Below are 16157 nucleotides of genomic sequence, written 5' to 3' on the forward strand. Positions count from 1 at the left end.
ACACTGAGAAAATTTCTCTATATTTTTAATTGTAGATCATTTTGTGTAAGAAAAACCTCCCAGTGAAAATGGTCTAATGAAATGTGCTTAGTTTGGCTTTGGCAAAGCTCCATGTCATCCTAAATGAGTGCGGAAAAACACACACAAGCAATAGTTGCTATTTCCTAAAAGTGTAAGCGATAACTTACATCAAAAGCAATGCGGGAGATTGAGAAGTGGAGATTGGCCCCTAAGTAGAGCTCGTCTTTTTCACACACTTATGTAAGAGTAGGGACAAAGGAAGTGTGGTGTGCTGCCATCAAGTGGTGAGCTAGGTGAGGCCGATGACTACCAGGATCCCTCAATTATCCGGAACCCAACCTCAACTATCTGGAAGCTGGACAAGATCAAGAAGAAAGCCAAAAAGACCCTTGTGTCGCCAAAGTAACTGCTGGAAGACAAGTTTTGAAGCTTATGTGCTTGACTCAAAGAGTACCATATCAGAACCTTGTTTGTGCTTATCTTAGGTATGATTCTAACAAGCTTGGTTTTCAAACCCTATAGCACACTAGAGTCAAGTAATTAGAATGGAAAGAAGAAAGGAAGATGAATATACTAGGTATTTCATACGTATTTATTTTATTCTAACAACCACCAATATCAACCAATGTTACACTGGTGTTATGGACTCACTTTAAGGATGATAAAACGGATTTGGAGAAGGTCAGTCAGTCAGTAAATGGTAGACTAGGTCTTCATGTCCAGGTTTCTAGGACCTCAAGACTCGTGTTCCTTTGTCTTCTTTCCCTGGCCTTTCCAAGGACAGGAACACTGAGAAGCAAGCCCCGATAGTCAGGGCAATGGCAGGAGACAAAAAGGAATCAGTACTTAAAATTGACCACATTCTGGGACCACCATGTGCAGAGGCAAATGGCCTCACTGCTCCCAAATGCACCTGCAGTAGAGGAAAGTGATCATGACTTCGTGCCATCAAGATGTTCAGTTGCACACAGCCTTCCCTGTGCAAGCAGAAAGGAGCATCCTGAGGACGGCACATGGTGTTAGAGCCTGGGATCAAGTGTTGCTTTGTCACTAGCTGTGGGAACTTGGTCACGTGACATCAGCTTGCTGTGCCTCAGTTTCCTCATCTGAAAAATTTACATAATAATTACACCACCTACCTCATGGAGCTGGTTTGGAGGATTAAATGAGTCAGTTTGTATAAATAGTTAAAGCAGCACCTGATGCTTAGTAGGCATTATATATCGAGCATGCACATTTTAGAATTTAAAAGTGCAAATCCTTTAAAGACTAAATCTGGGCTCTAATTTAAATTGTTTCTCTATTCATTCGTTCATTTAACACACATTTATTGAGTACATATTATGAGCCAGCAGTGGGTAGCCACTAAGTAATAAATACAAATAAGCTAGAGTTCTTCTCAACTAGGAACTCAGATGTGTAAATAAAAAGCCACAGTGATGGGGAAAGAGCTGGGGAAGCATTTCTGTGGGAACGCAGATATGGGAACACACGTTCTGTTTCTACCTGGAGAAATCAGGAAGGCTTCGCGGAGGTGATGTTCAAGGAAGAGTGTGGAAGGTGAGGAGGGGAAAGGGCATTGCCGTGGAGGATGCAGCATGTATAAGCAAAGGTTCAGAAGGAGGAAGGGCAGGTGATTCTGCATATTGGGTTGTAGGGTGTGTGAGGCTGAGGGGGTGGGCAGGGCCACCCCCACAAAGGGCCCTATATGCCGAGCTAAATCCTGAGATTTGTTTGTGATTTTCAAACTTCTTTGGCACTAGGTATTTTTTTCCCCAAACGAAATCTCCTGGAGAACCCCAGCATGGGAATCAAATAAAAACAGCATTTTATTAGAGAACTTTTAGCTTTTAAGTTCAAATTTATAACAGTTACAAAATCAATCAATGAGAACAATAAAGAGGTAGTAATTAATTCAAGTTGGGATTACGTGTGACAAACAACTTCTATTATATATATTTTTTCTTATATCATATTGAGAAAACTGATTTGCTCAAAGAAGTAATTGCAAAAGGTGGCTTTTTTCAAAAGAACTCAACTTATACTCTCAGGATACTCAACTGATCTAGAAGTTTAAAGGAGAAGTAGAAAGATATTTTTACTTCAAATTTAAATTGTCTACCAACATCTTACATTTCTTATCATAAATATAAAAGTCAGATGAGAAGCAGCAGCATCTGAGGATCAGTGCTAAAATGATCCATATAACACAGCATTATCAAGATGTGACCCAGCCTATGTCTACCCGTCATTGCCTGGCTGTTAGGCTGGGATGAGAATGGGTACCCAGGCGATGCACCTGAGCCCTGCCCGACCCATGAGTGAGCAAGGCCATACCTGTGTGCTCTGGTGGGCCAGTAAAAGCTTTGTGTTGAAGAGCTGGCATGAAGTAGGTTGATAGGTTCTTAACAAATGGTAGCAGATTAAAAAAAATTACTATTGCTATTATGATTACTATAAGTTTGAGTGAAATATTCAGTAGGTAGCTGGAAATAAAATTACATGTGAGCCCTGAGAGCAGACACCATATTTTACACATTTCCCTCAGTCCGGTACCCAGCCCAGGGCCTGCCACACGGTAAGTTCTCCATTGATGTTTGTTGGGTGAACTGAAGTTTAGGAGAGAGTGTTGACCTAAACACCTGGATCCGGACATTTCCAGAGTGTGCACATGGTAACCAAAGCCCTCCACAGCTGTTAAAAAACCCCGGTGGGGAGCGTGCATAGAGTGAGAAAAGAAGAAGGGCACAGGCAGCACCAGTGAAACATCAATACGAATAAGGAACCTGCAGTCAGGGAAGCCGCAAAGGAGACCAAGAAAGTGCCAAGATGGTGCTGAATTTCCCAGTCAGCTCTGGAGATTTGATTATGCTGTACCAGTCTGCATCGTGAGAATCCATTCACCACCTTACGTACATACTTGACTTAGCACGACATTTAACCTACCTTTCATATATTTCAACAGCCTACCAAAAGCAACAAGTTAGCAATGTTCATACAACTGGTGGGGGGGGGGGCGACCCTTTTCAAGGGTTTGAAGATTCAAGTATAAAGTCTGAACTAGTGTTATAAAGCCACATATGGAAGACATTTAGACCAGGGGGCCTTTCTTATGCTCTTCTGTTCCTCATCCTCATTTAGGTTTTAATCTTCAACTTTAAGCTCGTTCCATAAAGTGCAGCAAGTCCCTTTGCTGTATCAGTACTGTGATGGTGATTCATCAGACTCTTGGGAAGACTTCTCACTGGGAAGGAGTTGATTGGACTCTAGAGGATTAGTGGGTTGGGAACCAACCATATTGAAGACATTGGGTTCTTTTACTGGGCTGAATCATAAGTCCCAATGGAAACTTTCCCCATCCTGGGAGTCATTAATGTGTCATAACCCATCATTTAAAAATTATTGGGTGTTTGGGACTTCCTTTCTTGTCCAACCCACCGATATTTATCCTCATACCCAAAATGAACCTTCTGAATATAAATGAAGGGGGAAATCCTCCTACCACCTCCTCCTGGAGCAATAATATGAGAATAGACACAATTGAGAACCGTCTACTCTGGACATCTTAGGAGGACAATGATGTTTACCCTCCTAAGTCCTTGTGTCTGACTGCTGCTTATTGTTCTCAAAATTCCAGCACCTTTCTCCTCCTGGCAGGCCCTGGGTGAGCAGTCAAAGTGAAGTAGTCCTCTCAGCCTGGCAACTCAATTACTTAGCTCAGCAAAGGCCAACCAACAAGGGACACCTCATAGTGGAGTGACAGAAGTCCTGCCTATGAGGATGGAAGTCTGAATTTCCAGGTGCCCTCAATCTGTGAATATCTCTTCATTTCCATGTTTGTCTTAAGGGGTTAGGAAACGGAAGTTGAGAGAGAGATGGCGTCAAATGTTTGCAAAGGTCACTCTGTTTCACATCTGAAAGATAAGCAGGGATGCCAGGACCAAGTGGACAATGAGGACAAGGGGAAGGATGACAGAGAAAGAGGTTTTTAAAGGCAGAACCCCCTGAGACTTCCTCCCATTTCCCTCTCCTGGTGTCCCTTTGAGCATCCTGCCGATAAATTTAGATGTTGATGTCTATATTTAATTTTATGTGCAGAAAGAAGGGAGAATAGAACTAGTTGGACATTTAAAGGCAGTTGTCTGTGTTTCTTATTTACTTCTAGATAAGAAAAACACCCACATAGTTTACTCCTGATAAAGACTACTGGGGCTGCTTGTTTGCTAAAGACATGTGACTTTTAAGCCATGGACAGTTTGGGATGTTACCAGAGCAAAACTCTTAATTCCTTCTTGCCATTCCCCTTCTGATACACACACACAGACACACACACAAATGCACGCAGTATTTTTTGGGCCCATTTTTATAGATGTCACTATCACCTGTGCTTCTATCCATTCCTGTTTAAACATCTGTATGTCCATATGTTGTGACATCAGTCAAACTTTGCTCCTGCCAGGTCTACTGTGTTAGCCACATGCCTGGGGACTCTTCTGGTTTGCTCCATTGCCCACTGAACTCTACTGCCCTCCAGAAGGTTCCACATGGAGGAAGAGGGTCTCTGGGGTGTGCACGGAAATAAGAACATGACAGCCAGGCCTACAGGATGAGGACATTTGTCTGACTACTCTGCTCATTCCTGCTGTGACCTCACAGAGGCCTCAGTTGGATCAGGCAATTAGTATGGTCAGGAGTAAATGCTGCCCAATTTAATTCAATTACTCTTCACCGTGCAAGAAAATATGGTTATTATAGTGACAGCACCTGTGTGAGGAATACAGGCTCCCGGCCAGCAACCTGCCAACACGATGCCAGGCTGAGGATCAGGAAGGGTGCAGATGAGGATGATTGGAGGGGACAGGGTGGAGCTGTGCCCGCTCCGAGCGCTCAGACAGGCGGTTGAAGGTCCAGCCACAATTGCCCAGAGGCGCCTTTCAGACGGAAACCCACAGATAATGCGGGCCTACCTGTTAGCCAGGCTCAGAGTGGAGGTGTGGAGCAGCCAGGTTTAGCTGTTACATGGTAACTATGAATTATTTACCAAATCCTGGGGAGAAAAGGATGAAGTAGCACAAAGTGACAGCAGCCAGCAGAGGAAAGGGAGCTCTTTTCCAAACTTATTATTGCAAGAGAAATTTCTTATTTATGTTTCATAAGTCTCTATGAAAAATTTGATAACTAAGAAGACAAAGTAGACCTTGATCTTTCTTTTTTAAACCTTATCTTCCCCTAACTGCCATTTACCTCGCTGTATTTAATAGTAATTGACATCATCATTTATTCCACGTTTACTGGTAGCCAGCCGCTGTTCAATGCTGTTCATGTGGATCAGCTCCTTTTAACCCCCAAGAACACCGTGAAGAACGGGCCATTTTATAAATGAGAAAAATGAGGCTTAGAGAGGCTGAGTAACCTGCCCAAGGTCACATAGCTGGTAAGTGACAGAGTGGACTCCAGCCAGATCTGTTGGTCACAAAGCCCTTGTTCTTGACCATTATGCCAAACTTCTCCTTGATCTACTCTCCTCTCAGATCTTTTTTGCCTTTCTATGTGCATCCTCATATCACTGAAGAGAGAGGGGTATTCCCAAACACTCAGAAGTACATTGGATGCACAAGGACCTGTGTCCACACAGAATCATACCAACATCTCTTAACCAGCATGGTTAAACACTCTGAGCTCTAGGTTCCAATCCCAGCTCTGCCGCTTCTCAGCTGTGTGACTGGGAAATCTCTGTGTATCAGTTCCCTCATGGGTAAATGAGGAACATATGTCCTCATAGGGTCGTGGGAAGGCCTAGCAAAGTCAACACACTTAAAATGGCGCCTGGGAATAGTGTGCAAATACTGCCAACTATTATTATTACTTCCCTTCTGAAAGCAAATACTGCAAAAATGGGTGGTAAAAGACGTCTTCCTCGGTGTGCACATATGCACACACTGAGACCCTTTCGGTGGAGACTGGCACATATTTGCAGTGCACACAATAGTCAGGCTTCAGCTGGGCACTGTGGTCATAAACAGTCATACTGGCCAGAGAGCCCAGCCTTGTTGGGGGTGGGGAGGCTGTAGGAGACCTAGGTGACCCCTAATCAAATTCCTTTTGGGGTCAGGTAAGCTATTCCTTTAACTTTATCCTCTGTCTTAGGTGCTGCCTCTTTTTACACAGGAGCACAGCAAATGAGAGAGGCAGGAGGACTGACACAAGGCAAGGGGCAGTGCGTGAGTCCTCCCCTTCCCTCTCCAGGAGGCCATGCCCCGTAGCAGGTGCTGGCTAAGCCCCTTCACTTCCCATCTGGCTCACTGCCCCCTACTCAGAGGAAGAGGAATACACAGCTCTAAGGGTCCGTCGAGGTAAATGTCCTTCACACATTCTCTCTGAGTTTGCCAACATGCTTCCTGTAGATGAAGTACTGTCTGGTAGCTTTGCAGGGAGTTTTGAAAACTCTAGAAACTCAGAGGAATTTCCCGAAGCCTTACCACACTTGCCCGGATCATCATGTTGACACCTCTGAGAAGCCAGGATGAGGGCGTCTCCAGCCTGAAGAAATGGAGTGCAAACACTGTGAGTCATGCTTACGTTGTTAAGGATGGTTCTTAACCACTTGGATTTCTTCTAGGGCCAGGGTCACTTTTTGCAGGTGCCATAAATCTAAGCTAATATACATATCAATGTATATCAAATAATGGAAACTCTGGAATCAGGCTTTATAGTGATTTTGGCAGGTGGGTGCCAGACCTCTCTGTTTAGCTACATACCAAGATTTATTTCCTCCCTCCATCAGGGCCCACCGTGGCTCCACATTACTCTGAGGTATGGAATGACGATCCACCATGCACAGTGTCAGTGGTTCCTACAGCCTATCCTGTCTTTTGCAAATGAGCCGGATCAGTCTTCAACGCCCCGAGCCCTTCAACGACCAGCACTGTACATTTAAGTTATAATTGCTGGTATTACTCAGACAAGGAAAGCAAACCTTTCTAGCTCCAAGAAGAGCAGGGCTCACAGCTGTAGCCGAGTACGAGAGGAGAGAGACAGATGAACCAGGGACGTGCCCAGCTCTTGAGTCCTCCGAAGGGACCCTGGGGAGAGAATGGCAGCCCCAGTCAGGTAACTGTTTCAGTGTAACATGAAGTGATGTTACCTTCATTTCCACACCAGCTGAGCTCCTGAATAATTATATTTTAAGCAACACAGAGCCTAAAACAACCAGATCCACTTAGCATCTGGGGAGCCAATTGCACCCAGGCCTGCCCAAACTGGCCTCTCTTCTTGCAGGGTGTGGGAGAACACGGGGCTTTGTGGGTCCCCGGGGCTTGCCAGGCCCGGAGCTGTTGCTCAGCTGTGGGAGGCACGCCAGTTCTCAGGTCTGCTAATGAGTGGTGTGGTGTCTGGCAAGGACACGGCCTGTGAGAGAGTGTGACTAATCATGAGTCTTTTCAATAATGCTGACGATTCATTCTCTTTTCTCTCCTTCGCCTGCTCTCTGTGCTGGAGCTGGCTGAAATAGGAGCAAATTAGCCTCATTCTGGAAAAGGCAGGGCTTGATAAAGGACCCCCTAACAGGTTTGCAGTGCTCCGTGCCTGGATGTTTTGCAGTCAGAGCAATTATCTGACTTGGGTGGATTGACAGGGTGTTTTTTTGTTGTTGTTCCCGCCACTCAATAGCAGGCAGCATCTGAAGACAGTGCCCTGTTACCGCTCCATGGGCTATTTAACAAATTTGTGTCGGACACCCGCAAAGGCAGTGTCATTATTATTCTACATATGCTCCAGCCCAAACTGAATACCCTCCCATTTCCTGTTCAAAGGCTACATTTCAACAAATAATGTTTCCATCCCCACATGGAAATGAGGTCGACCTTAAATGCCCTGGAATCCTTGATGGGGGTGGGAGCCGGAGAAGGGGTGAGCTTTTCCTCAAACTTCTCTCTCTTTCTGCCACCTACTTTGTTGCTTGATAACTTCACTGTGCTTCCAACACGAGAGCGGAACTGTGTGTTCTCTCATGGGGAAGGTGTGTATGTGTGTATCTCAGGAAAGTTGGTAATGCCATCTGTTGGTTAGTGGGTTGGAAGAATTTCAGGCTGGAAGGCAGGTTTTGCTGATGTTGGACCAAAACTTTTAGAAAGGAGTATGAATTGTCTAATGGATGTGGTACCCTCTCATGGACCAGACCTCCAAGAATGACTCAAATACAATTTCTTAATAACAGAGCCAAAGCATTTAGATTTTTGAGGGACATGAAAAAGTAAAAGAAAAGGAGTAATGCCTCAAGAGCTGGAAAACATTGGGGCAATTTTTAACATTCCTTATTCCCTAAAACAAAAATAGTGTCTAACTCAACCTTCTTGTCACCCTTTAACATTTAGACCTGTTTCTTCTCACTTTCTCAGCCTTGTGGGACTACTACTAACTTCTAAGGAGGTCCAAAATGCTAACTAGAGATATTAAAGCTTTATTTTCCAAATTAAAAATTGGTACGTGTTCCAACATGTGTCAGAATATTTGCAGGAATGATAAGTGAAAGTATTTTAAATTAGAGTCTTCTAATTTAAACATTCTGCTCTAATTGGAACATTCTGACCACAGAACCCCCTTTCAATTTCTGAGTGCCCTGTATTCATAAGGCATCATGGATTGTAGTTTCATGTAGGAGTTGCAACTGGTGACCGGAAGTCAGATCTGGCCTTGATCCATGTTTTGTATGATACGTACCATGTTTAAAAACCAGGAAATTACTCATAAACATCCAAATTTCTAGCTTCTCTTTAAAAGTCGTAAAATCTGGATACATTGACTTCATAGGCCAGCATGAGAGCACTTTATAGCACTCCTTCTTTACAGAATACTTTCTCACACTCCTCACTGCTCTCTATTGCTTCACATTTGGCCTCTTTTTCCTACTTACATGATGTACCTGGCCTCTCTTGTCATTTGAATTTGTCCTCACTGATTCAGTGGTCAACAGATGATTTGGGTCATTCTCTAATAATATGAAATGTGAGACACAGACACCTCATATATGTTGTTTGTTCTATGGCTGTTCACTACATTTGTAGCCAATTTTGTAACTATGATAATCATTTTTAGAAGAATAAATGGCTGGGTCAGGGAGTGGGACTGGGAAATGGAAGAGTTATTCGGCTTCCAGGTAATATACTGATTCATCATGATGTATTCAGTAAATTGGGCCTTCTTACAGTGTTTCAAGCTGGTTTGGTCGGAGAGAAACAGTGATGAGTATGTACAAGTTCAGGATTCAGAATGTATACATGTGAACATGTGTGAGATTGACTTAGACAATTCTTAAATCTTCTGTTTTCCTGAAAACAATATTGTAAACCATTTCTATTCTTTTACTATAAAAACATAACTCATTGATATAACTTAGATTTTTAAGAAAATTCTACTGGAAAATAAAGAATGGATTAACATGTATCCAGGGAGATAAATCAGTGTTTGTGAAACTCATGGCATCATTTAAGAGACTTGTCAGCTACTAGTAGGTCAGTGGGAGCAAAAGTTCATTCGTTTGTTCATTCTTTCACTCATTTATCGCGTTACCAGCAGATATTACTAAGCACCCACTCTAGGTTGAACCACATGAAATTGCCAACATTTGAGTTTTTAATCTGTAAAAACAGAAATCTCATGAGGTTCAGCATGAAGTATGTAAGGTGCTATGATAGGTACTGGGGATACAAGAATAAGAAACAAGAAGAACAGATGTGCAGATGACGTTGCAACGAAGGGATCTAAGTGCAGTAACCAGAACACGTAGGAAGACTTGTGAGGGTCTAGGGGAGAGGGAAGTTGCTTTTGCTCTGAGGGTAGGCTTGCTGAAAGGCTTCAAAATGAAGGGGATGCTTAAAATGGATCCTGAAAGAAATCTCCATGATATTGAAACATTTTTGCACGTTGTGATGGGAGAGTGTGAGTGGGTGGGAGTCAACATTTAAGCCCAAGGGAAAAGTGAACAGGCAGAAAGGCATGCTGTGAGATTTGTGGATTGTAAGCAGTTTGGGCACGGGGTCAAGGCGGGCATGGCAGCTGGTAAGGCTGGACTGGTGGGCTTGGGGCTTCATAGACCATCTCAGGAGCTCCTCATGATCGTGTTAGTGAAGAGCTATTGGAGTGTTTCCAGCAGAGGTGGGGCATGATCAGACTTGTCCCTTATGAAGGGCTTTCTCTATGCAGCATGTGGCAGGAGCCAGGTTGTAGGCTCCTAATCGTGCCATTGAACTGACTTTGCAACAACCCGGTGAGGTAGGTAAGTGAACATCATCCCTGTTTGATGGCAGAGGAAACTCTGGTAGAGATTCACAGACTATTCACATGGAAGTGACTGTAGAGGTCTTTCGTGATGAATACAGTTACTTCCTCAGTAGACGATGCAAACTTCTTTTTATAATTACTATTAGTATTAGTTAATACAAATTGAGGGTTGCTATTACAGCGCTGTGTTAAGGATTTTATATTTATCTCATGTCCTCACATAACCCTATGAAGTAGGTATCACTACAATTCCCATATTTCAGAAGAGGAAACTGAAGAACAGAGAGGTTACGTTCTTTGCCCAAAGTTACATAACTGTTAAGAGTTGGAGCTGGGTGATCCACACTGAGGCAATGCAGACACAGCGTTGCTCTAGTTGTGAAATAGCAATGACAAGACCAAGGGCTTCTGAATCTTTATGTCAAATCCTTCTAGAGATCCATAACCAACACTGTTTCTGTCCCCAAGATGCAGTTTTCAGGTGCCTGTTCTAGACCACTTGGTATTGAAGTGAGTAGGAAATACTCCCACTCATGCACACATTCGTACATGTGCTCCCATGCACACTTACCCCATTCTAAGTCCTGAACTTCTATGAACTCAGGATCATAACAAAAAGGCAATAAAATGTGGTGCTGTTTCCAAGCAAGTTTCCTCTTAATGAAATGGAGCTAGAATATTGCCATGACCTAAATTCCAGGGATGTTACATAAAGGAGCCAGCTACCATGTTGTACAGTGATTGATTCTCCTTGGAAAAACGGAAATGATAATTATACACTGGCATAGACTCAGGGAACATCAGGGGAATTCAAAAAAAAAGAAAGAAATAAAATTGAGAAAATTGCAGGTTAGACCCCTTGAGGCCCTTTGTCAATGAGCACAATAGGACTGGGTTTCCCGGGTGTTCTCAGGGCTCATTATGCAGCAAGGCCCTGGCTCTGTCCTTTCCAGAAAGAGTCCAGAAGCTGCTCTTGCAACTTGGCCTCTGTTCTGAACTCAGCAGAGCACTGGCAGCAGGGCCTTGGAGTATGATTCAGATAGTTCTGGGATGGAAAAGTGGAAGCACTATGGAAGTGAAAACAACGAAGGAGAGCACCCTCGGGGAACCATGTCCATCACCTCTCCCTCCGCCCACTTCCTATACTCCTGAGCTCAGCCCTCGGCAGTAGTAGCCTCTGTAAGAAGAAAACCAAGACTCAATCTCCAATGGATTGACAGGTAATTCAAAAGAGATGTTATAGGGAAAATGTCAAAGAGAAAATGTGGGGAACAAAGAAGTGGAGAGGAGTCAAGAAAAATGCCTTGTCAATTACTGTTAGTGAAAGGAAATCATAGCTCTGAGGCTGATACACCACAACCTGCCATGTTAATGAAGGCAGAGCTGACTGTGATAACCGGTTAATCTCCAGATCTCATTGACTTAGCACTGTCTTCTGTCTGCCTAGCATCTGTTGGTATGTAGTTAATTAGGGGCCCTCTCTAAGAAGATAGTGGGATCAGAGCGTTAATAATTCTTTACAGCTCAAAAGGGTGAGGGGCCTTTCTCCATCCCATCCTTTCTGGGCGTTTTGGTTCTGAACACAGCAACAGCTGAAACTGAGTGTAAGGAGAAGGAAAGTGATCATTTGCAATCCAATGTAAGATACTTATCTTGAAACTAGATTAAAATATATCTATATCATATCTACATATCTATATATATCAGAGTATCTATACCCATACCTGGTACATGTTTTGTTATTATTCCTACCAAGTAAGTCTCATCCTTATCATAGACTCCTCCATGTCAGGGATACTTCTATTATTATTATAACCCCACCTCCACCTGCAAGGCACACACTCACACACACACACAACGCTGCTTGAAAAAGCAGTCCATGACACTAAGTTGCTTTTGATGCATTCTATTGAAGAAACAAGACATAGAGGCAAAAAAAAAAGAAAACCCACAATTCAAAATAATTTATAAGAATCAAGTAATACAGTAAGCAAGTGATGTGAGAGCTCCACCATTTTAGGCAGCAAGCTGGAGTAAGGTGGGGGAGGGTAAAGGGTACACTCCAAGTGAAGTTATCTCACACTGAAGGGCTATTCTGGAAGCTGCATGCAGTACTTTGACTTACATCCTACTTGTCAGACCCTAGTTACAGGTCCATACCTACTGCAAGGGAATCTGAGAAGCATGAATTTTTGCAGTGTTTTGTGACTGGGAATGGAGTCCTAGAACAAAATAAAATCAGTTCTAGAAAAAAAAAATGCCAAACTATGTTTTCCCCAATCTGAGCATATGCTGGAAATTTCAACTCTGCTATGAGCTTTGCTCTGACTAAGGATCTAGGCTGTTGTGGTGACGGTGTGCTATTGGAAGACATGATTTCAGCAAGCAGAGGGAAGAAGCATAGTGTCAAGTGAAGATGGTACCCAAGGACAATCTTCTGTTTATTGAAACATGCAGGAGCTTGGCCACAGCGTGATAAGTGGGGGATGACAGGGCAGCAGAAATGTCTACAGCAGCAACCAGGGCTCACCAGCATCCCCAGACATTCTAGGGCTTAGAAGGGCATTGGGAAATTATACACAAGGGTTGGGAAGCACTGACTTGGGGTGGTGAAAAAGCACTCTTCTTGACCCTACTCTGCCAGAAGAGGTTTCTCTGCATAGCTGGGGAAGAGGAGAGTGGGGTCAAGGTAAACTCAATCACAGGGCGGTGTGAACTGAGGAAACTCTTTAAACTGTCCGTGGAATATTACCAGAGTATCTAAATTTATTTGGCTGATGTCCTAATGCAGCCTAACACAAGAAAGACTTGGTATCTCTCCTCTCTGCCATGTCTTTCTCCTTCCTCCTAACTCCTTTTGACCAACCGTGGGGAGTGAGTGAGTTCATTGCCTGAGCAGAATTAGGTCAGACCAGAGCTGAATATCAAGCTGACAGAGGGGAGTTTGGTGCCAAAGTTGATTAAATGAGAAGTGAAAAGAAAGTCTCACTCTGAATCCAAATATGGGAATTTAGAAAGGAAAAGGCTAATATTAGACTTCTTAAGAATTAGTACAGAATGATACGTTTATTATCAGAGAATCAAGAAGTTTCCATCTGTGTTATTACTTTATTGTAAAGAAGTCACATTTTCATGTTGATAGATGTTTAAAACACTCGAGGTTTAGCTGTTAGGGTAAAAATTGTTAATTTCTCACATGGAAAGTCTTGAAAAACTGCCTATTACTGCTCTTCAAATACATATCATGACATACTTTGTTACGGCAGGGTCATCTCTTAAGAGTTTTCTAACTGCCACCGTCCCACCCCAGACTGTAAGAGCAATTCTCTGTCAAAAAGGGGACAGCTTCTGACAGTCTTGCTTCTACACAGAAATGACAATCTTATTAATAATGCTAAGCTGATATTGTAAATATATTATCACCACTGTCACACCAACTGCCTATGTTAAACAATAATTACTAACTAGTTTCTGCAAATGTATTATAAAAGCGTGGCTAATCTGAACTATTTTCCTCCTCCCTATTTTATTAAAAAAAATTGGGTGATTCAGAGAAAGCAATCTGTTACCTGGAGGAATGTAGAATTTTTAAATGATCTTTTTTTTTTTTTAAAGATTTTATTTTTTCCTTTTTCTCCCCAAAGCCCTCCGGTACATAGTTGTATATTCTTCGTTGTGGGTCCTTCTAGTTGTGGCATGTGGGACGCCGCCCCAGCGTGGCTCGACGAGCAGTGCCACGTCCGCACCCAGGATTGGAACCAACGAAACACCGGGCCCCCTGCAGCGGAGCGCGTGAACCCAACCACTCGGCCACGGGGCCAGCCCCTAGAATTTTTAAATGATCTTTGATCAGTGTTTTTAAGAATCTTGTGAAAATGGTGGTTCAGGTAATAAAAGAAGTAAGTTACAGCCTTCAGCTGGTATCTTTCTCCCCCAAATTTAATGATAATGAATATTTAACTGACTACTTTCGCTTCTAATTTATCTCCAGGATGCCCATCATAGATGTTGTCTGGACACCCATTCTACTCTCCCTAATAGCAGGCTGGAATCTTCTAGATCTCTGCTTCTCTTCTTCCAAGGACATCTGTTCTTCAGCCTCACAGACGTCTATCCCTTTACTCCTCCCCTCGCCTGCCCTCTTTAGATGCCCCCTCCCCCGACTTTGAAGCCTCCCTATTCAGCCTACACCCCAAGAGGGAATTTTTTTTTTAATCAGTATCTCCCCCAGACCCTGGTCTTCCTTTTCTATCTTGTCTTCTGCCACTTTCTAGCAAAACACAAACCGGAATCAATCAAACTTCTGTTTTCTTTTCTTTTAACCGGGAGCATCAGATACTGCTGCAGAAAATCGCACACTTTTGTGTATTGATTCTACTACAAATTCGTGGTTTCTAGTGTCAGTTGTTTCCTTAACACTGCCCGGAAATCCTGTCTGTTCCCAAAGAGCTGTTGTTCCTCATTATGGTGGGGCTGAGCTTTGCCATGCTCCATTCCCAGCTACAGCCTGGCTCTGACCCTGGGATTGCACGCTCCACACGAGCTCCGCGGAGCCTTCTCTTTGCTGAGTCTCTGATAAATGACCACGAGTGGAGACTCTGGGCTGGACAACTGAGCTCATATCCTGACTCTACCACTTATCAGGTGTGTCCTTTGGGCAAGTTTCTTCCCTCTCTGAAGTTTCCATTTTTCACCTATAAAACAGATCTAAAAAGGGAAGAATGATGTGAATAATATGGGTATAATTTTAAAACTTTAGTCCTATAATCTTTATCGTTTAATCGGAGTAGTCCATTTACTAAACACTAAATTTAATCGTTGATATACTGAGTTTAAATTTTCCATCTTAGTATTTGTTTTCTATTTGTCCCTCTTGTTCTATATCCTTTTTCCACTCATTTCTTGCCCTTTTTTGGATTAATCAAGTATTTTTTTGCCTATCATCGTGATTAAAATGATTTTTGTTTGGGTTAGGAAACTATAGTTAACTGTGGGATTAAGGATTTGTTTCAGGGAAATTGACAGGGATGAAATTCTTGATGTGGACAGCAGGCTGTTCTTCTTTTATTTACTGAGCACGTACTCTATACCACATTCTGTTCAAGGCTCTGGGAATCAAGCAGGGCATAAAAGCAGGCAAATGCTCTGCCTTCGCATTGTTTATGGTCTAAAAGAACAAAAAGCGTGAACTCTGAGGTCAGATGGGCCTGGGGCCAGAAACTAGCATTGCCACTAATTAGTTGTATGACCTTAGACAATTGCCTACACAGTTTCTTCAACTATGATCCTTTCTTTGGAGGGTTATCATGAGGACTAGAGAGAATGTATAGACAGCTGCAACACAGTTGGGACACATAGGAGGTAATAAATGGGGCTGTAATCAATTATTATTATTATTATATTCACCAAATTCTAACCATCTGAATGCTTAGCCACAAACTAGTATTATTAAATATGTGCCAAATGGAGACCATTTAGTGTTACTCTCACTTACTCTCTGCCTACACAATAAAACTGTTGCATATGTGTCTTAAATGTTTGTATTTTTCTGTACTCTGATTTTCAATTTTGTGAACATGATTTAACCCATGGTCTATGAGTTTGCAATAATAATAGGATTTGGAATAATAAGCATGTGCAACATATAGTGACAATTGCCATCTTCCTTATGAAGGCAGATGTTTAAAGTTAGTGTCATATTACTTCTCGCAATTATTATTAACTACTAAGTTTAATGTTCATGTGAAAAGGATGTTAGGAAATCAAGATCATGACTTTAAAATAGTACTATCTGCAAATATAACTGCCTGGAATTGCATAATTAATTAGCATAAAATCGCTTTTCAAATTATCTGGCT

General features: G+C 42.6%; 1 long non-coding RNA gene across 1 annotated transcript; it reads left to right on the plus strand.

Moving 5' to 3' along the window:
• Nucleotides 1-11288: 11288 nt before the first annotated feature.
• LOC138918509 (uncharacterized) lies at nucleotides 11289-15831 on the plus strand. The gene is made up of 3 exons (XR_011427952.1): nucleotides 11289-11519; nucleotides 13944-14198; nucleotides 14291-15831. It is a non-coding gene; the product is annotated as an uncharacterized lncRNA (long non-coding RNA).
• The last annotated feature ends 326 nt before the right edge of the window (nucleotides 15832-16157 follow it).

The sequence above is a fragment of the Equus caballus genome, chromosome 17 (genome assembly GCF_041296265.1).
Source record: "Equus caballus isolate H_3958 breed thoroughbred chromosome 17, TB-T2T, whole genome shotgun sequence".
NCBI classification, from domain to species: Eukaryota; Metazoa; Chordata; class Mammalia; order Perissodactyla; family Equidae; genus Equus; species Equus caballus.